Source organism: Equus przewalskii, chromosome 1 (genome assembly GCF_037783145.1).
Source record: "Equus przewalskii isolate Varuska chromosome 1, EquPr2, whole genome shotgun sequence".
In the NCBI taxonomy this organism is placed as follows: Eukaryota; Metazoa; Chordata; class Mammalia; order Perissodactyla; family Equidae; genus Equus; species Equus przewalskii.
This window is the reverse complement of record NC_091831.1, coordinates 164294522-164316705: the sequence shown is the minus strand read 5'-3', so window position 1 is coordinate 164316705 and position 22184 is coordinate 164294522. Positions and strand designations below refer to the sequence as shown.

Here is a 22184-nt window from a genome sequence, read left to right as displayed (position 1 = left end):
GGACTGAGGAAGAGCCAAGTCTGAATCCTGGCTACACTGCCAGGATGTAAATTTCAGCATGTGAAATAAACTCTTTAACACGGTCACTTTAACTGAATAATAATATATTTATTTGTGTAAAAATATAACAACACCAAGCTCCTAAGACTTTGATGGGGCATGATGAGAGCAGTAGGTTAAACACTTAGTTTGGCACATAGCATTTAATAAATTCTCAATCAGTGGAGGCCCTATATCTGTCAGATCTCGGTTCAGAAACTGTCTCCTGTCTGAAATCCCTCCTAAATGACTCAGAGTTCCTTTCACTCCGTCCTTTATACCCTCCCTACATTCTGTGTAGATCTTTATCATAACAGGTGTGGAGCTCATCAATGCACTTACTGGTATACATCTGTCTCCACCTTTTTTTATACTATTCTCCCCTTATATAGATAACTTCTTATGCATCTTTTCAACCCCAGATTCTAGCATGTAACAGATTTGATGTCTGAATGAGCTCAGAGACAGGTGGTAGGAAAAGAGTTGGGTTAAAAAGGAAACAATATAACACGTGTACCCAGGATGCATGTAATATAGTCTCCTGATATTAAATAATGCAGATTTAAGAAAATAGACTAAGCTTAAATCCTTCTCAATTCTATTAAACAATATTCCAGGAAATATGCCACTCTCTCCTTTTCAATCAGTAGTTTCTTCTTAGAGCTCTCTCCAGATGTATAAAAAGACTTTGGTTAGCCAGGCTTACAGAGTAACTGCCAGAGCCAGCTCTCCAGATGGTACTGAATTTGTCAATAATGACAGCATGGAAGTGTTGATGCTGTCCTTCATTTTCTTATACCTGATGAACCAAAAACATGAAAGAATGTCAACCCTACCCTGCTGTGGCCTGATTCTTTCAAATGCACAATTTACAATAGATGAGCCACCTGCTAAAATAAGAATATTCTTGCCTTGAGGAGTACTGGCCAATCATTAAAAATTTTGTTCTACCCTCAGACATAACCCTTTTGATCTCTCAAGGATATTGTTAACAATGAGGAAACACACATAAAAGAAGGTGAGAGATTTAAAATAAATTTTAATAGACAGTATACCATATTAATTATTTATTGACTTCAACAAATTGTGCACATTCATTTAAATGATATACATTCAAATACCATTCAAGGCCTCTGTGTAAGTGGTCAGACAGCAAGCAAAGCAGAAGAAAGGTAATGTTGTGGCTTCAGAATTTCACCTGTGTGAAGGGTCTTTTTCCTTCCTACCCTTCCTGTCACAAACTAGATACTCAGTTATAATATTTTAAAGTCAGAATATATCTGAGTACATCTGAGAATGATTAATAATGAACTTCAGAATGGAGTTTCTGGAGAGCTAACCATGATTCTGAGTTTTGTCCACACTCATTGTCTCCTGCTGCATGAAATACCAGAATGGTGTCTTGATTTGAGTGTTCTGAACTTACAAGGTCATACTAAAATTGACAACTACTATCCAATCCAAGTAGAGAAGGACCAAAGAGTAAAGGAATCTAAGAGACTCACAGAAACAAATAAATAAGCAAGAACTATGAGAAAGTAGATATCAAGAGTAAGCAGAAGCCAGGAGGTAAAAATAGAAAAGCAAGAAGTGGACTCAAATAAAATCAGAAAAATAAATGCAACAGCAGAGTGACTAGAAAAGGGAGCAATGAACCCTTGCCTCTGACAGAACAACTAAAACTTTCTGGGGGACACACAGAGAAATCCTCAAGGCGTGGATATTCGGTTGCTGAAGCAGTTTCTTGGGCTTTCCTTCTTCTCCTGTAAACCTACAAGGAAATCGCATCATGAGTGGAGATCTGAATATGTTTCTTTCTTACCACCTAGAAGTATCTTAATAACAAAGTGAGAAAGCAGAAAGAAGAGACATGTGTTTGTGGTGGGAAGAATTTACAAGCCATTTTTTTCTGGAATCTAGCCAGGATCAAGGCTTTGAGCTCTTAACCCTCAGAATCATATTCATCTGTTGTGCCTCTTTCATCTTACTCAATACACTGTTAACTCTGATATTGCTCCATCACGGGTCAACATCCCCAAGCAGTACATAGCCTACTAGAAAAATGTTACATTAAAATAATATCAGCTCTTTCAGACATGCTAAAGTCCTCCTCTTGGTTCATTAATGTAAATCAAAAAAAAGTATATTAAACCACTAGCCATAAAAAAGCAATATTCAAGCCAAAACGCAAATGAAAGAAGATGGTCTCTGTCTACCATACTTTCCCCAACCAGTATTTGCTCTTTAGTAACTCTCAGATTTCAACCAATTGATATTTCCTGCCTTGAAAACCTCCCATCATGGAATATAGAATGTTCAAAGAAGTGATTTTTCACTTCTCCCAGAATCGCCTTTTTGCTGGTTTGAGCAGATATTCATTCACCACCAACTATGCAGAGCATCACTTCCACCATATATTATTAGCCAAAGCAGTTATGGGGCCTGTTCAGATTCAAAGAGTAGACAAACAGACTTTACATTTTAACGAGAGAGTGGTAAAGTCACATCGCAGAATAGCATATAGGATGGGAGGTATGGTTGTGGCCATCTTTGGCCGATACAATCTGCCATTCTCCAAAATTAGAATGTAAGCACATTTTACAAAATATCTTCTCACCTTCTCTATTCCCATAGTGTTAGCATAATACTTGGAACAGAGTGGATATTTTTACACATTTTGTTTCATTTTCCAAGCAAGCTTTGAGATATTTCTAGTACCAACACACAGTACAAAAGGTAGAGTTTCTTTTTCCTCTTTTGGGTTAAATATAGACAAGAGGATGCCACCTATACAAAGAGGTTTAAATTTTTACCTGTAATGAAATTACTGTCTGCCTCGTTTTCCCTCATGGAAGAAGCAGCTTCCATTTTGGACACAGCAGCTTCTAAAAGCCCCACTTGGTAAATATATTTTCATTATTACATGACTAAATCTGATCTCTGGGTATGGAAAATGTATATTCTTAACCTGAGGTTGATTTGTCTTTCCCCAAAAGATGTAACTTTTTTATTTTAAATTTTAATTTAAAATAAAAAATCTATTTTTTTGAAAGGTCCATTAACATTTTCATGAGATAAGTTTGTGTTTGGGGGAAAAAAACCAAAAAACAAACAAACAAACAAAAACAGCCTTCAATACTCTAGATGAAGGACCTCCTTTCGATTGTTGCCAAGGAGACCTCATCCGAAGCTTCCCTCTGTGCTCGGCATGCATTGGCTCATATTCATCACTATTGACAGTCTCATATGTGTCACTGTCCAGCAAAAATCCTATCTGTTACTATTAAAAGCTACCCTTTGCCATATTGATTAATTGCTTATCTGAGCTCTACAGACAACAACCTCTGTTTGTCTCAGAAGCCTCATGTTAGTCAGAATGGTACCTCTAGCTCTTCACTTCCTGTCTTCACAACATTAAGTACACACAGCTCTGACCTTAGATATTTTCCCTGTACCTGTGTCTTAGCACTTAGACATCTCCCTATACCTTGTTGCAGTATTAACTCTCAGACAACTAAACTCTGCTCCGTCCATACCCTCCAGCGCTCTCTGGACGTTGGGTATGGATCCTCTACCTAACCTAAAAATGTCAGAAATGTCCTGAGCTAACGTGAAATGTCTCTAAACGACGTGCACTGAAGAAATTTTATAAAAACATACTCAAATACCCCACTTTCTACGTGGCTTAGCCCCATTTCCTGATAACAATAACACCAGTTAAATGGAACTGGCATAAAACTATTAGATGTGATATGGTACATCAGCTTTACAGCACTCACACTACACATGAGGAGAGAAAGGCAGAGCTTGTTCTCAGCTTAGCCACAAACTGCACTCAAACAAAGATTCAGATGTTACTGAAACTTCCTGGACAACCAGTGGGTTCAGCCCACTAGGAATTTATTTCATTGGCATCTCCACCTAGAAAATATTTTATCCTGAAGAACGAGCCATGTCAGCTCAACTTGAGAATGATGTTTCAAGTTAGAAGGAGGAGGCAGCTACGAACAGGTGCTTTATTCTTTCACCCAGTCTTAGCCTCACATCTGTATTCTGGGGAAATTGGCTTCAAGAAAAAATAAAAGATACTTTCAAAAAGTCTCCATGAGATATTGGGAGCATGAAGCTGCTACCCTCTGGGACACGTATCCAAACACATCACAAAGGTGAGCAAAAGGGCTTCTCTGTCCCTCAGCATAGAGAAGAATGGTCACACGGAGCTTCTTCAGCATCAATGGTAACTTTAGCTTTGCCACAGCAGAGCAGCCTCAGTTCAGGAGAACATGGACACAACTCAGTTTCAGTGATTATCATCAAGAGACCATCACAACATCAGCAGCCTTAAAGTTCCTTTGAAGGATTATGTGGGCACTATTTTGGTAGCACATATTATCTTAGAAATATGGAGCAAGAACCAGAGCAAAAAGCAGAAAAAAAGGTTACGCCAGAGGTCATAAATTAATTGGGAAAACCTTGAGAGGAGCTGCAGGTCCCACAATAAGAAATTGAGGGAAATAGAAAAAAAATACTATTTGCCATTTTTAAGGGATTTTTTTTCTGCATAGAAATAATCTAAAACAATAGGTGAATTAAGAAGTAGAATTCAGAAAAGCCCCAGCAATTTAGAGGGTAGATAAATATTTGGAATAGGACACAGTGCAAGCCAGGCTTGGCTCAGTTGGCTGTTCACATCCTGCCAAATAGCAATTGGGTCAAAGTCTAATCTTCCAATGTGATCAGGTAGAATGGATTGTGCGCCTACAACAGTGCCTAGAACAGCGGGGTGAATGGTTGCTGTTGGCCTCCCTACGCCCACTCCTTTGTAATCTCTTCCCTGGCCACTTCTCTATCTTTCCTTATTTTGTTTATAGATATTAAGGATATGGGACAGGGCCATTGACCTGAGCCTTTACATAAAATACACCTCATATATACATATGGAATAGACAGAGAAAACATTTTTTTAAATACACTATGCATAAAATTAGAAGAAAAACTTCCCGTAGCACATTCAGCTCAAGTTGCTGTTTCTTATTTAGGATGCTATTATAGCTTCCTTGCTAGAATGTTGATTTCTAGAATTGTTCACTGTTAGCAATTCACCATAAAATTCCAGAAGTATGTCATACGAGATTTCATTGAAGATAAGAGTTAATCAGATTCTTTTAATTCTCTGCATACATTTTCTCAAAATAACACATACTATCCTTAAGAAAATGTGTTCTAAAATATGATCAAAGCAAAAATAACTTGTTCCCTATGGAAACACAAAGGCTTTAGCAAGTACCTTTCCAATTTATATAAACAGAGACAAATAGGTTAATTTTGTTTATTGTTTTTTTAATGGCTCTCAGCCAGGATCTCATTTACACAAACGTTTTATATGAAAACTCTCTTTTAAAAGGGTATTTCCTCAAGACAAAGGAATCTCATGGTAAAATTGGCATGAGTGTGTTATGTGAAATTGAATTATGTTAGCCAGCATTCTTCTAATTACCATTTTTTCATGGGCATCCATTTTTCAACAATAATATTAGAAAATAATTAATACCTTCAGGACAAGAACCTGAACTTTATGCAAACATAGATTAGAGAAGTCCAAATTATTTTTTAATGAGCTATATGTATTATGTCTCCCTATCTAGAGTTCATCTGGACCATGGCATTAAATCAGCCTTGAGTTAATTAAGTGGATTATAAGTATTCCTGGCTTCTGCCTTTATTAGTATGAATCTGCCAGCTCAGAGGCACTCAGCAAACATGGAAATACTTTATCAACACCCACTCCAAAACACCTTGAAATATTTCAATCCTGTCTATACTCTTGGGATAATTCTAGAAGCTCAAACCTATTGGACTCTTTTCAAAATCCATTAGTTTTCTATTTATATAAATATGAATTGCAGGGATAGAAGAGGCTTTCTTTGTAGATGTTGATTTATATTAATAAGAGCTATAGTCAAACAATTGCTCTCGAGCACATGCACCCGCGAAGGTACGATATCTCTTGCTGCAGATACTGGCTCAGGCATCAGCAGATTAAATGAACAGATTTGCTTCATATTTTAGTGTGCTAAATTGAATACCAGTCATAATGGAAATCTCAACATGCAAATGAAATCAGAAGAGCTTTTCTAATTTTCAGGAAGGGAATGAGAAAATCAATCTTTCAGTTAAAAAAAGAAGACCTGCAGATCACTCATTAATAGCTGATCACATTTGGGCAGCAGCCAAACTAATTTAACTTATACCTACTTGTGTTACGTTAGTAAGAAGAGCAAACCCTTTTGGAAATAACTCTATTAAAATCTACCCCAAATTTGAAAGAAACATCACTTGTGTGAAATACTCCTATGGAAAAAAACCACCGTGAATATCAACAGAAAAGCAATAGACATTCATTTTCTGCGAGGAACTCAGCAGGGAAAGAAAAAAGAGCAGAGTCAAGATGTATTTTCCGTGGATCTGGTTCACATTCTATCATACACCCGAAGGCCATATTTCCACAGCTGTGGCAAAACCCTTTATAGGAGAATGATTTGACATTTGAAAAGTCATCTTCCCAGTCTCTTCCATGTAATTCTGTGATGAAATAACAAACACAGGCACCTCGGAAAGGGGGTGGGATATCAAAAAGGCAATGGATTTTGGATTCAGACAAACTAGACTTTAAATACAAGCACTGCCATTCACTATGTGAATTACCTTGGAAAATCAGTTAACTTTTCTCAGCCTCAGTTCTTTCTACAGCAGAGGGAATTCACTCCCCAAACAGAACCATTGAAGGAAAAGGACTCAGCAGATTTTCTGGAAGATAATGGGTACTCAGTAATTATCCATTCACTTATCTCCCTTTCTGCAGGCATTATCACCACTCTCTCATTCTTTATTCTATCACCTGCTACTCAAAAACTTTAGATTCCATCATGTGACTTTTTTTATATTCTACTTTATCCCTAGGTGTTCACAAGTTTTGACTACACATCCTGTCTATCGAAGTCCTCAAGACTTTCTCTCCCCACCACCTCATTCCACTCCTCACCTAGGTCCAGGGGGAAAAAACAGAACAATGAGCAATGGAATCAGCATGGTTAGGTTTTTGTACTAGAAGGTGAAGCTTCTGTTGGAAAGAATAAAGGAATTTTAAAGATAGCCAGACCCAGGTAAAAATACTCTTGGCTCTATGAATCACTTTTCTCTTGAAATACTCTCCTTCTTAGAATGCCTTGTGGCTGGTAGCTTCTTTTCCCTATTGGAAGAGGAATTGTTCTCCACATCCACAACCCTAGAGGAAGATCCCAAGAGAAAGGAACTAAGGAGCAGGCTGCTAAGGCCAGACCATTGTTTAAGTCAAGGTAGTCCTCATGGTACAGATTGGGTACAGCTTTGTTCTCCAGAGAGTTGGATACATAAGCATTTCAAAGCCAAATGAGTAATTAATTCTTTTTCTTTTCATGAAATGATATATCTATGCACATGAGACTCAGGTTAAGATGGGCAAGGAGAGCTGCAACTGCTGTGTGAAACAGGGAGGAGATTCAGAGGTTCAAATCCTGTCCACAGACTATCACTATACCTCCACTGATTACATAAATGTAAGCCAGCTTTCTTGAGTTACATACAAAACACTTTACAATATTATAACATATAATTTTATTGCTTTACTAGAACCGTAAAGATTTCATACCTCAAAAAAAATGGTCTTCTTTTCCAAAAATAAGTGCAAAATATCTAATTATATATTAAAGGAACTCTATTAGATTATATAGCTAGATAATTATTTATGAATACTAATTTTTGATGGACCAGTGTGGTCGGCTGAATAACAGCCGCCAAAATATCATGTCCTAATCCCTGACCCCTGTAAATCCTTTTTTACATGGCAAAGGGAACTTGGAAGATGCGATTAAGTTAAAGATCCTAAATTAGGGAGATTATCTTGCTTTATCCAGATTGACTCTAAATGGAATCCAGCATGTTCATTTGAAGGAGGTAGAGGGAGTTTACTATAGAAGAGAAGATGGCATGTGAGCATGCTGCTGGCTTTGAAGATGGAGGAAGGGGCCATGGGCCAAGGAATCCAAGGGATGCATCTCCAGAAGCTAGGAAAGGCAAGGAGACAGATTCTTCCATAGAGCCTCCCTAGAGAGTATGACCTTGCTGATACTTTAGTTTTGGCCAAGCTTTTGGGGCCCATTTTGAACTTCTGGCCTCCAGAACTATAAGAGAATACAGTTCTGTTTTTTTAAGCCAAAAATTAGTGGTAATTTACTACAGTGTCGATAGGAAATTAGTACAGTCCGAGATGTCTAAGGAAATAGAAACTTACAGAGGATCAAATAATTTGGGAATGTGAACAAGAAATAAAGTTTTTCTCAAATTGTCCAAACCTACTTAGGTGCCTCCCACAGCACAGCACAATCCTGTCTCCTGTATTTCTCACATCCTCTGGAATTAAATTATTTAGTTGTCTCTTCTCCACAAAATAGAAAGCCCGTGCGAGCAAGGTCCCTGTCTGCCTTGTTCATCTCCGTATCCTTGCAGTCAAGCACAGTGACTGACAAGTAGCACAATCTGATAAACATTTGCTGAAAAGATGAATAAACGAATGAGAGAATGAAAGAATAAATTATTTAAGAATGGTGCCAAGCAGAGAGAAACAGGTGAGGTGACATGGGAAGAAAAGAGCATAACCTCAAACACTTACCAAATTGTTGGGCAGAGTAGTGTGAAAAAATCATCCCCTCTGATCCAGGGGATTGTTTCATATTTTTCTTGGTCACCTTTGCCAACTTTTAAGAAACAAAGCACAAAAAGAAAGTCGGAATGAAACCGAAGTTTTGTAAAATTCATAAACTTTTAAACAGCCCTTAAATAATCACAAAATGTAAGCATTTATAGTAAGCATAAACAATATATTTAACTCATTTTATAAGTTATATTTAAAATGTATTTTAGAGGCCGGCCCCAGGGCCAAGTGGTTGGGTTCACATGCTCCGCCCCGATGGCCCAGGGTTTCATGGGTTCGGATCCTGGGTGTGGACATGGCACCGCTCATCAGGACATGCTGAGGTGGCGTCCCACACAGCACAGCCAGAGGTACTCACAACGAGAATATACAGCTATGTACTGCGGGGCTTTGGGGAGAAGAAGAAGAAAAAAAAGATAAGAAGATTGGGAACAGATGTTAGCTCAGGTGCCAATCTTTAACAACAATAACAACAACAAAATAAAGTAAAAAATAGAATGCATTTCATTGTATTATATATCATATAGATATTATTGTTATACTGTTATACTGTGCTATTATATACTCTAAACAATGATCCTTAGTAACAAATTACATATACAGGGCTATTACCATTTTACAGAAGCCAAGAATCAATAGTGGAATTCAAGAGGAATTCTTATCTTTAGAGCTAAACCTTTCACACACCCCAAATGGGTCTATTTCCCTTCTCTACACAGGAAAGGCAGACAACGTTCACCAAAGTTTTACTCTCTTCAACAGCCAAATGCAACAATCAACTTTTCTTTAAAACATACTCGTACACATAGAAATATGAAAGCCTGCTTTGATAGCACTGGACAAGCTGTCTCATAGGCTTATGTGTCCAGTGACTTGCTTGTTACAAGTACTCATATTGCCCAGTCATGAGGGTTAGTTCTCTGTCTTAATCATTTTAATGTAACATCTGTGAAAACCTTATACTTATAAAAGTTTACTGTTACTATGTGTATTCAGGCATAGAAAATCTAATAGATATGTATCCCAAACAAAATATTTCCTCCACACGGAGCGTATATCCTGGGATCTTCTGCACCTGTTAATCTGAAAGCAAAATTTGGATCTGAAATTTTATTTTTTTTTTATTTGAGCAGTTTTGTGCAGCTGTTCAAACTAGTATGCTAATATGAAAATCAAATATCATTTATTCAGAAGGGGAATTAACTTTTATAATAACACACATTTCAGAAATTCCCCATGTAGATAAATATTGTTTTTCCTCATATTTAGATTCTCTTTACAAAGATTTGTTCTGTGTCACTGAATTCTTCTTGTCTCTAGTTTGGGAGCTATATATGAATATGCAAATAAACTGGAGCGGCAGTCATTCATTGCAAACCAAGACTACTACCAATGCCATGAGCATCTTAAAGAACTTCTGCAAGTTAATATATAGTAATATATAGTATAGTGAAAGGCCAAAGAAAAGACCTGACTGGAGGTTAATGTTTATATTTACCATTACAAAAGATATAAATCCAAATGAAGAGATTGCTTACCTGTATATAGTATATAAAAATATGCCTGCCTCAGTGTAACCAAAGCTGAATTTGAAAATATTTCCAGCACAGAATTCAATTTCAAACATTTCCAATGAAATTCAAACAGCAATTAAGAAAAACATTAAAAAATGCAGTTCAAAAGCTTTCTAGTTCATCCTATTAATGCAGATTGGAGGGCGTTTTCTCTTCCTGTTTCCTAAGTTTGCTTGATTTTCCCATCACTACTAAAAAGGAAACATAAGTTTTGTCCTAAAGTATACTACAAAGATTTTGTGAAAACAAATGAGATCATGTGTTTAAAAGTATTTCAAATGTTTTAAACAAAAGTTTCATGAATGTTTAGGGCAGTCATTACCACGATTCCCTGACTTTAAGATGCACATATTTTCATATTTTAACGTTCCTACATTTGTATGAAACTTAAATTCAGTGACATTTCACAACCACATTTTTTTTATTAGTGAAACATAATAACATCTAACAAATGATGGCATCTTAGATTGGTGAAATGTAGTAAATTATTTGGCATATAAGATAAAGCAAATATATATTTTAATTTAAATTTCATTCTATCATGTGGTATATAAAAACAATCATAAACTAGTGTTAAATATTAAGCAATCATAACGTAGCATTATGTATTAAGAAATGTATTAGGGGCCAGCCTGGTGGTGCAGTGGTTAAGTTCGTATGTTCTGCTGCGGTGGCCAAGGGTTTTCCGGTTCTGATCCTGGGTGCGGACATGGCACTGCTTGGCAAGCCATGCTGTGATAGGCGTCCCACATATAAAGTAGAGGAAGATGGGCACAGATGTTAGCTCAGGGCCAGTCTTCCTCAGCAAAAAGAGGAGGATTGGCAGCAGATGTTAGCTCAGGGCTAATCTTCCTCAAAAAAGAAATGTATTAAATAGGGGCCAGCCCAGTGGGGCAGTGGTTAAGTTCGCATGCTCCACTTCGGCAACCCAGGGTAGATGGATTCAGATCCTGGGTGCAGACCTACACACTGCTCATCAAGCCATGCTGTGGCGGCATCCCACATTCAAAATAGAAGAAGACCGGCACAGATGTTAGCTCAGCCGCAATCTTCCTCAAGTAAAAAGAGGGAGATTGGCAACAGATGCTAGCATTAAATGAATGTTAGATGCTTTTTTTGTGGAGTGTATTCACTTATGAGGAGAAAGTAATAGCACATAAATGTAAATGATCTGTCTGGCACTTATGTCCAGTCCTTAAATCTGAAAACATTTTCATAAATTAGAAATGGAAAAAACTATTCAGTACTTTCCTTTTGCTTCCTAAACAATTCTACAGATTAACACTGCCTCACAGGTCTAAAAATCGTACTGTAGATTAGTGTGCATCTAAGGAGAAATATATGGTGCTTATTTACAAAATACATATTTTTATAACACCAGTAAGTATGAAAAAAGGTAAGCAGGTGTCAACCTGTGTCAAAAGATTCTAGAGAATCATGGAAAGCTGGAACTTACACAAATCTATTCCTAAATCTCTCTGACAAAGTGCCTTATAGCCTCAATCCACCAGGTAAAGGCATTGCTGTTGAAATGCCATTATTATCAGAGATGGGTCATTCCTAAACTGCTATTGCCCATTAACACCTAGGATAAGATAACCTAAAAGATTGGTCAGCCATTAACAAATGACTCCCCCAAGGAGTTTTGATCAGGAGCAAGGAAATGTAGCCAAAATTGCAAAGATTCATATCACAGTCTAACTTCAACCAATCGGTCAAGTTAAGAAACATCAATGAGTGATGTCAATGAGAGGTGAGTGATGAGAGAGATCCAAGTACTGTAAGAGATAGGGTTCTGGGCTAAAGGGTAAAAACTGCCACAATCAAGATCTGGCCCTGAAAAGGGAAAAAAAAAATCACGGAGCAGTAACCTCGATTTAACAGTTATCTACTGGAATATTGTTGTATTAAGATCTTGCTTTTTAAAGATTAAACAGATGGCCAAATTCTTTTCTCACTCTAGTGCATCATGGAATAATGGCCTGGATTAGATTTTCATTGAGGTCATCCATCTTTACAGGAAGATAGATGAGAAAAAATAATTTAATTTTGAAAACTGTAGCACTTATAAAAGAAGAAAGTGAGTATTAAGAAACAGCGTTCTTCTTTCCTTTATGGGTAAGAGAAGAAATACAACAGGCCAATTTGGAGCTTGCAAAGAAATTATTAAAAAACGATCACTCTAATTTTGAACAAGGGCTCTACAGACATATTGGAGCTGCTGAACACTTTGCATGTGCAGCTCCGCCAGATTTTTGTGGTCTTTAGTCCTAGTCTGGCACTTCTAATGTTCACACAGACTGTTTCAAAATGAAATCTGCGAAACAAAGAAAGATCAAAGTACATTTAAATATGTGGGTGAAGCTGAAGGATCTGTGAGTAGAAAAGATCTCCAAGACAGAAACTGTGATGCTTAAAAGATTGCTACTGTTCACCAACAGAACCCAAACAAAGCATCATTTTGGTCCAGAAGATGAAGCTGAAACTTTTTTGCAATTAGGTTTGGATTATGGACTTGCTAACTGATTGCTGACTTCCAGCTCTTAATGGTAACTGTTTCTAATCCATTTCTTGAAGAAGAATACCCCACATGACGCAAAGTCAAATTTATTAAGAGGTCAAATGTTAGAAATGGGTGGGACCTTAGATATCATTTAATAAAACAACCTCATGTTACAGATGTGAAAACTAAGGCTTAGAGGAGGAAATTGACTTGCCAAAGACTATACAATCTTTAATGCAAAAGGTGGAAACAGATCCCCCATCTCCTTACTCACCATCAAGTGCTCTTTCCCCCAATATCCTGATGTTTTGCCCTTAAAGCATAACAAAAAGCAGCCGAATGTGAGGGAACAATTTACCATATATCATACTTGAGTTTTGGCAGCATCTCACTGTTTTTTAAAGCCACAGTTATCTGAGTTAGTAAAGATTGACAGTACTATTTCAGCAAAGTTTATTGTTCACATGAAACCATTACAAAGTCTAGTAAGAGAGAGAACAAATTTGATTTTGAAGTTGACTTTTTGTGCTTAGAGCATGTGATCGGGGAAAACGTTCTGACAGTTCAAGCTTACTCAAGCTTAATGACAGGTCTAAATTGGAGCTTGGAGATAAAGGAAATTCTTTAGTGATGCCTCAGTTGTCATTGATTGCTATGAGCAATTTTAAAGCTATTCAAGATGAGAATTGCCAGCTTGGTTTTGAAAGGGGAGAAAGTGGTACATAAGATTAGAGGCTGGTACAAATGCTATCTTGGTTTGAAAAGAGAGGACAGTTTTGTATCACATACATAGGTGACAATCGTGACTACATATAGACATTTATCAGCAGGAAATGACTCAATGGATGTTCAGAGTAGTGTAAGCACCAGCTGTGCTAAGGAAGATGAAAATGCAAGGCGGCTTGCCTTACAAGGATCACCAGCAGCAAGATGGCTGAAAAAAAATAAGCAGCTGCTAAAGCTAAGAGCTAATAAAAAATAATTAAAAAACCAGCTTCACAAATTATAGAATGTCTTCCAGCTACTTGATGAAAATCATTGAATTAAAAAGATATGGAGTCCATTTTGAGAAATTCAATTTCATCAACTGGAAACTGAAAGCATCTCCAATGCTACATATACACTGAAGCCTTCATGCCCCATTTGCACTACTCCTACTGAATCCCATAATAAGTTTCTACCTATTGAGTCCAAATAAATGGCAGCTATCAAATCTTCTATTTTTAACTGATCTTTAAAATCGCTTTATCTCTTGTATTTTATCCTTATAAAATATCCTAAATCCTTAAGACTATTAATTAATAGATGTGTTTTCTACCAAATAAGTTATAAGTAGCATTAATTTAAAAGTAGGAGCCAGAAATAGAGAAATTCAACAGTCATCAAAATATGCTTCTACAAAAAGTATTCTATCCAGAGGTAGGATAGATGACCCCAGAAAAAAAATATATAACCCCAATAGATATTTTCCTCTGAAACTCTCATCTCTTAACTGTTTGTCATTCCCTAAATAGACTGTCCATATTCACACTCAGGGTTTTTTTTAATGAAATTGTCCATCTATATGAAATGCCTTGTCCAATATTCTTTACCTAGTATATACAATGCATCCTCCAAGCTCTAACTCGAAGGATCACTTTAGTGATCAAAAATCTTGTCATAGAGAAATAAATACTCCTGCCTCTTCCACAGTATACACTTCCAGCATAGCAGTATCACATATCATTTATTTATTTGCCTGTTTCCTCCGCTATAGGATAGGGACGGCCCTGTAGTATATTATTTGTCTCTGTGTACATCCCAATATTTAATATATTGACTAACACATAACAAGTATGATAAAATACCTGTTGAATAAACAAATGAAAATGGACCTTATTGATAGGGTTGTATATTTCTTTGCTTCCTATGAAAATTACATCAGATATGAAATTTAGCTACAGACAACCCTGCCAGTGATTTCTTCTTTTACATATTTCACAAAAATTTATACTTTTACTCTAACAGTCCTATAGAAAAGTATTTCATTATGTCAGTTTCCCACTTGTTTATTGTTAATGAATAAAATTGCACAGAAATTGTATTATGTGTTTGCATGATGAGAAAGATAACGTTTCTCCCCTTATTTTACGGCAATATAGAAGAATTCAACAAAAAGGTTATTTTCTGTTGGCCCAGACTGAGATTGATAAACATGGAACTGGAAAGACGATGTAACAGACATTTCAGAATCCACCTTCTTTCAGAAGCTTCTGTGGGTGGGGGAGGAAAGGAAGCGCATCCCACAAATACCTGTGTGTAGACACACACATATTCACACCTTGTCATCACTGACATCCACACCTGTAGGATCATAGCCATCGAGACATCAGGAAATACAGCCACAGTCTCTCAGTATATCTTGCTGCCTGTCAAAGTATTTCCTTGCATAATTCTTTTACAGGAAATAAAAAATCCTCTATGTATTTATTTTTGCTATTTTAGTGGACCTGGGAAGAAAATTCCAGACGATCTTGGTAAAGTGAGCTGGCAAAATCCAATATAAATATACTAACAAACCAAAGCAAATATTTTCAATTGTAAATTATGCCACATCCAGGGAAATCGCATAGTCCACAGATGTTGCAAATTTACTAATAACACGTCCAATCCCAACAGTCTGGGTATCTTCAATTGTTTGTTTGTTTGTTTGTTTGTTTTACCAGAAACAATCCTACTGGCCAATTGCCACTGTTTTCTCTCCTGAATTGAGGTCTGTAAAGTCTTGCATTACTTCCCAAGAAAGATACGACATTCCTGTTCATTTTCTCGATTTGCTGTAATAAGAGAGAAAAAAAGGTTCAATTAAATAACCTCCCATGTAGATGTTTGTTCTCCATTAAGGTGTATGTAATGATTATCTTGAGCCAGAGTAAAAATAGTTCTGATCTCCTCAGGAATGTATATAATCATATATATATATATATATATATATATATAAAATAGTCTAAAAATGAGATAGTTACACTTAATATGCCCTACCTTTTTTTCAAATAGACATTAAAATGATCTAACATGTTATCTGAAATTCTACTATAGGATATTTTACTAAAAAAAATCAATTTTCTGTAATGTTTGTTTATACTGTAAAATTACCAAGAAGCAAAACATTTCTAAGGTGACATTAGAACGCTGTAAGTCGCATCTGTGCAAAGATCAAAGATTTCTCTTTTTTACTAATCCTCTGAAATTATTTCAATCATGATATTGACATAATAGCAGTTATACCAAAATTGATAAAGTATGGCTGCAATTTGGATCTTGTAATAATAAAATTGCCCTGTGCCTTTCTGACATACAGGTAAATTATTACACAATCTTATGTTTCCCTCTAAAACATATAAATACATGTATTCTCATGTGAAAAAAAAGAAAAGCACATTCCATCATGTCAAAGTACACTCATATCTTTAAGATTCTTAAAGTTTTGCAAAACCAAAAGTCATCTGATTATTACACTTTCAGTGACCAGAACTATATAATCCTCAAACTTCTAAACAGTAATGTGCTTCTTTTTAAACCTAAAATAAATTAAATTAATTGACTAAGGTGTATAAACAGAGCAAGCTTATATCAAACCTACAAAATTTGAATTAACTGTAACCAAATTATAATCTGATACTAATTGGATTTTTAATTTCAATGACATTTAATCTTTAGTTCACATAACAGGTAGTGATAAAAATTCAGGTATATATGAAAGTATGGTTAAAGATATTGTTCTGAATGAAAGAATGCAATGCAAATAACAGTTATCAAGACACTTCTGTGAATGTCTTTTTATATAGCAAGCTGCTGAAGAAATTTCACTATATTATGAGAGCATTCTCTAAAGAATACATTGAATGGTGTTCTCTTTTATGAGATTCTGTAGTTTGTGATCTTTTACTGGATCACCAGTTTTGGTTCTTTTTGCTAGTGCTTCTGCCCCATTTTTTGCATCACTATGTAATAGATGGGGGCCCGGCCCGATGGCGTAGTGGTTAAGTTCACACACTCTGCTTCCATGGCCCAGAGTTCATAGGTTCGGATCCCTGGCGCAGTCCTAGCACTGCTCATCAAGTCACACTGTGGCAACACATAAAATAGAGGAATAATATTGGCACAGATGTTAGCTCAGTGACAATCTTCCTCGAGCAAAAAGAGGAAGGTTGGCAACAGACGTTAGCTCAGGGCCAATTTTCCTCACACACACACACAAATATATATATCTATATAATAGACAAGAAGGTCTGATCACAAGCTCAGGTGTGCAAGAAATATAACTTTAATTTTCCATAACTTACTATTTTCTATATAGACGTTTTCCACCTGAGGTTACCCAGCGTTACCCAGTCTATTTTGGAGTTTTCCAGCTATTTCACGGTTTTCTATCATTTCAAGGCCTCAATACTATACATTGGCTTGCATCAATCCTCTGCAGAGTTTAAGAGTAATACAAGACTAGGGCTTGTGGGGAAGGCATTTAATCCTAGGTTGTTGTCATCTACTCGCTAAGATATACATCCCCTCACGAGTAAGCAGTAGAAGTAATGGTTAAGAATACAGGCAAGTGGCTTAATCTCTTGTGTTTTAGTTTCTTCCTCGGTAAAATGGAAATAACAAAGTCTACATAATAGTGTTGTTGCGAAGTACCTGTGAGCACATAGAAAATGCTTAGAATACTTGGCAACTGTCAAGTAAACAATAAATGTGAGCTATTGATAGTTATTATCCCACCCTGTAGTAAATCTTCAATCCGCTCAAGTTGCTAACAGGTTCCTAGTCCTAATTCCACATTGTCCACATTCATTTTCTGGTCCTAGCCACTTATATATATCCCACATTCTTGAATACAAGGCTTCTTGGATTGTGCTTTCTCTTAGCTATGTCTGTATCCTTCTTGGACACAGAAAACATTTGAAATTCTAAGATTGTCTCAGTCTGACCTTCCTAGACACATCAAGTATCCATTTCTACTCTGTTGTCTGTTGTCACATTTTGTTTGGTAAAGGAAAAAGGTTGAGACCAGGACCATTTTGGTAGTTTGGCTAGTGTGAAGAAAAGGATCAAGGCAAAGTCCCCTTTTTCAAACATGCACCCCCCAAATGACTCATCTACTCCCTTCATCTCCCTTCATGCTCTCCCACTTTGTTTGCCAAAAGGCAATGGAAATTTTATTTGATCTGAAAGGGAGGGAGGCAGGGAGGTAATTTTCTCTGAATAGATATTGCATTTTCTTTCAAATTTATTGTTTGTGGGATGAACTTTATGCCCTGAGTTTTTCGTGGCTTAAGTACCTGAAGGTCAAAAGTACCATGTTCCTATATCTCTAAAGAGGCTTCAGATGCTCAAAGTCTGTAATGACTCTTTTTTTCTTTTCTTTTGAAGACTGGCACCTGAGTTAACAACTGTTGCCAATCTTTTTTTGTTTTTAAAAAAGATTTCATTATCTTTCCTTTTTCTCCCCAAAGTCCCACAGTACGTAGTTGTATATTCTTAGTTGTGGGTCCTTCTAGTTGTAGCACGTGGGATGCCACCTCAGCATGGCTTGATGAGCGGTGCCATGTCTGCACCCAGGATTCGAACTGACGAAACACTGGGCTGCCTGCAGTGGAGAGCTCGAACTTCACCACTCAGCCACGGGGCTGGCCCCGATCTTCTTTTTTTTTCTGCTTTATGTCCCCAAATCCCCCCGGTACATAGCTGCATATCTTAGTTGGAGGTCCTTTCAGTTGTGGCATGTGTAATGACTCTTTTGAGGCAATGTCTCACAACCCTACATGGGACAAGGGGGAGTACATTTCCAGGTAGCGAAAACTCCTGGGGGAAACACAATATATTAAAATATTATCCTGCCAGATACAATATGAAAGTAACACTACTGCTCTTTTATTTGTGTTAAAGAAAATATGTAAGAATTAAGATATACTTTAACCCACTTCAAATCTCTATTTCAGGATATCTCTAACCAGTGACTGATTTTCAGAACTTATATAAACTCGAGGAGGCCATATGCTGTTATATAAAATACTTTCAAAACTCTTAAAGTTGTAAATATATAAAAAATGTGATTCAGTAAAAATAAAAATGAAGTCTCATTTCCAAACACTAAATTCTGTTTTTACAAAGGAAATATAAAAAGTCAATAAGCCACAGATTGTGTGTTATATTTGCTTTAATATATACATCGAAATCTATGAGAAAAACAAAATTGAAACCATGGTGGCTCTTCTTTAATAAGAATTATTCTAAGATTTTTAAGTAAAAATGGCTCAACTTTGGCAATATTAGGCCTGCAGAACCACAAGACTTTCATAATCAATGTTGCCCTATAACTCTTTAAATTATGATATACTTTAAGTATGTTAGCATATCTTCTAGAAGGGATATGAGAAAGATGCAATACTTTTAGCAATTAGTGTCAAACACTGAGAATGACAGCAAAACAAGGCAAAAGAATCTCTTTCTCTAAGGTAAAAATAAAACTTTAATGTAAGTTGTTTTTTTCCTCTATGTAGAAAAAAGGTTTTATGTGATTTTTTTTAAATTTGAAGTAAAGTCTAGCTTAAAACTATGGATATTTTTTTAATGCATGCCAGAAAGAAATGACAACCTGAATGCAAAAGAAAAAAATTTGGATTCAAAAACTATTTTAGAACCTTGTGTTGCAAGGACCATAAAACTGTTTGATTCAAAGTTTTGTTATAAAAATATAAGCTATATGAGGACATGAGCCTTGTCTAACATTTCCCCACTGTATCTTCACTTCTCAGAATATGGAATAGAATATGAAAATCAGTCCATAAATTCTTGTTGAATTAAAGAAAATGTATCATTTTATCCTCACTACATATTTGTTACAAACGAAACCTCATTTTCGCCTATTTCATAAACAGAGATGATGACTGATTTTTTTTTCAAATAACACACAGCCATTTAGTCACAGACATGAAATGTTATCCAGTCCTAATTTAGTTGTATTCTTTCTTTGAGAGCAGAGCAAGATTTCTGAAGTTACTAAAGGCATATTTATGTCATTGAATGACTTGAAACTGTTCTTTTTATTCCATACAAACCTTGGAATTTTGCCATATTCAGAAATAATGATTTTTTTTGTTTTGCTTTAAATCTATGTATATTGAAGGACAACCATTATTTCTTCCTAAGCAGTTGTCCATCCGTCTATTCATCCATCCATCCTTTTCATCTTAATATCCCTCAGCACCAAAATAAGGATTCATACAAACAAAATAAAGCAGATAGAGTCGAAACCATTACGATAAATAGCCAAACTTTCTCTACTTTGTGCTTAAAAAGCACTACAACTTTGTCATGCCTTTAAACTTTTCATGGTATGAAATTAATATGTCACATTGGTTTAGCGGTAAGAGGACCAGCAAAGTCTCAACAATTTGACCATTTCCTATCCTCACACCACTCTACATGATTTTTCAAGCAATTCCCTTCTTACTTTATCAGGACAGTTTGATTAGGTAATTCCCTCAATCTACAATTGCAGGATTTCATTCATTCCTGGTAGAAGAGGGAAGCACTTTAAGAAGAATCAAGCCAAAGCAAAACTGATTTAGCAGTGAGCTCAAGATTGCGAAGGAAAGTAAAGCCATGTTGAATGAGAAAGAGTTAAAGGAATCAAAGGAAAATTCTAAGCACGAGGCAAGGTCATGGTCTCTAAACATTTGAAAGGTTGTAAGTTCCAAGAAGGACTATATTTGCACTAGGGATAGAACTAGCACTGTGGATGGAAGGTTAAGGGTACATGGCCCAGTTGAATATGAGGAAGTCAGAGCTATTCAAATACAGAATGGGTTACACAACTCAGCCCATGTGGAAATCTTCACCATTTTTTGTCACTGGACTTATCCAAGTGTAGGTTAGAAAACCACTTGGTGGGGTTGATGTAATCCGATTCAATCATTTCATTAAGATTTGGATTTCATGACCTTTAAAGTCCATTCCAACCCTGAGATTCATTGAAGTCCTGAAACCCACTCCACTGGGAGTGCTGCCTGCCAAATTAATCTTTGCATGAAAGGCAGAAAATGATGTCAATTGTTGCAGCTGCTGTGAGTCAGCTGGAAACTGCTCGACAAAGGCAAAGTTCAACCTAGTTACCAAACCCCGACTAATTTTAAATGATTTTAGCTTTCTTAGATGGTTCCAGAATTACACACTCAATTAATGCTGTTGATTTCAGCCAAGTCTCCACAAAAAGAAGTGGAATGTAAGGCAAATATTCAGATGAATCAAACCAAAGAAACTAGATCTTTCAGTTTGAATGCTATCTTCAGTGATCCTAAAAACTCAGACCAAAAAGATCTCACCATTCAGGACATACAGGGTTGAACTGGAAAGTAGGAGCTCCTGGTTCTAGTCCCTACCATATTTCACAACATTTGTAAGAAAAGAGGTCTCAGAGTCAGACAGATCTAAATTTGAATACTGGTTTAACCATTACCAGCTATGGGGCCTTGGGGGGAGATAGATATGTCTGAATCTCAATAGTCTCATCTATAGTAAGAACAAGAGCAACTCCTACTTATTGAGAGCCTGCTATGTGCCTGTCACTGTTCTAGAGCTTCAGAGGCATCCTTATAATTTTTGGAGAATTTCTATAAGATGGGCATTGTTATTCACATTTTGGAAATGAAGAAAATGAATTTTAAAGAGGTAAAGTAACTCCCCCAGGCCACATAATTGGCAGGATTTTTATCAAGTTGGACAGAACCTTTTTGCATTTCATGGTAAATTCTGGCCAATGTGATATAAAAAATGTGCTATAGCTCTTCCAAGAGGATTTCTTTGATGGTTGGGCCAGGCCCTTCCTGGGTCCTGCCTCCTTCTGCAGTCTAGAAGATGTCTGTGATGGCTAGAGCTCTAGTAACTGTCTGGGGCCACACCTAGGGATGAGGAAGTCAGGAACTGAAGAGAGTGTGGGTCCCTGATAATTTTGTGGAACCTCCATATCTATCTTAAGCAGTTCATAAATGAAGTTCTCTAACATGAGAGAGAAATACATTTCTCTCAGTTTAAACATTGTAGGACATTATTAATTTGAGTTTTAGTTAAATGTTGCTGTACCTGATCCTAAGTGATATATCACACATCCAAATAAATTCTGTGTCCGGGTCAGAGGCTCACACCGGGGCATAGTATGAGAGAGGTTTGATTAAACAAAGTGCGGAAGCTAGAAAGCCATATAGCAACTGAGAATCACTATAGGTTATTAAGTAGCAGAGCATGGCAAAATTTTGGACAGTGTAACTAAGACGTAGTATAT

General features: G+C 36.5%; 2 long non-coding RNA genes across 3 annotated transcripts in view; both read right to left on the bottom strand.

The window, feature by feature from the left end:
• Positions 1-1093: 1093 nt before the first annotated feature.
• LOC139084678 (uncharacterized) lies at positions 1094-10466 on the bottom strand. The gene is made up of 3 exons (XR_011542242.1): positions 10327-10466; positions 8747-9176; positions 1094-1810 (listed from the first exon to the last, which is right to left on the bottom strand). It is a non-coding gene; the product is annotated as an uncharacterized lncRNA (long non-coding RNA).
• Positions 10467-15300: 4834 nt separating this feature from the next.
• LOC139084679 (uncharacterized) overlaps positions 15301-22184 on the bottom strand; it is a 95708-nt gene continuing 88824 nt past the window's right edge. For both annotated transcript variants that reach the window (XR_011542245.1, XR_011542244.1), the window contains one exon: positions 15301-15681. This is a non-coding gene — a long non-coding RNA (uncharacterized lncRNA). The remainder of the gene's footprint in view (positions 15682-22184) is intronic.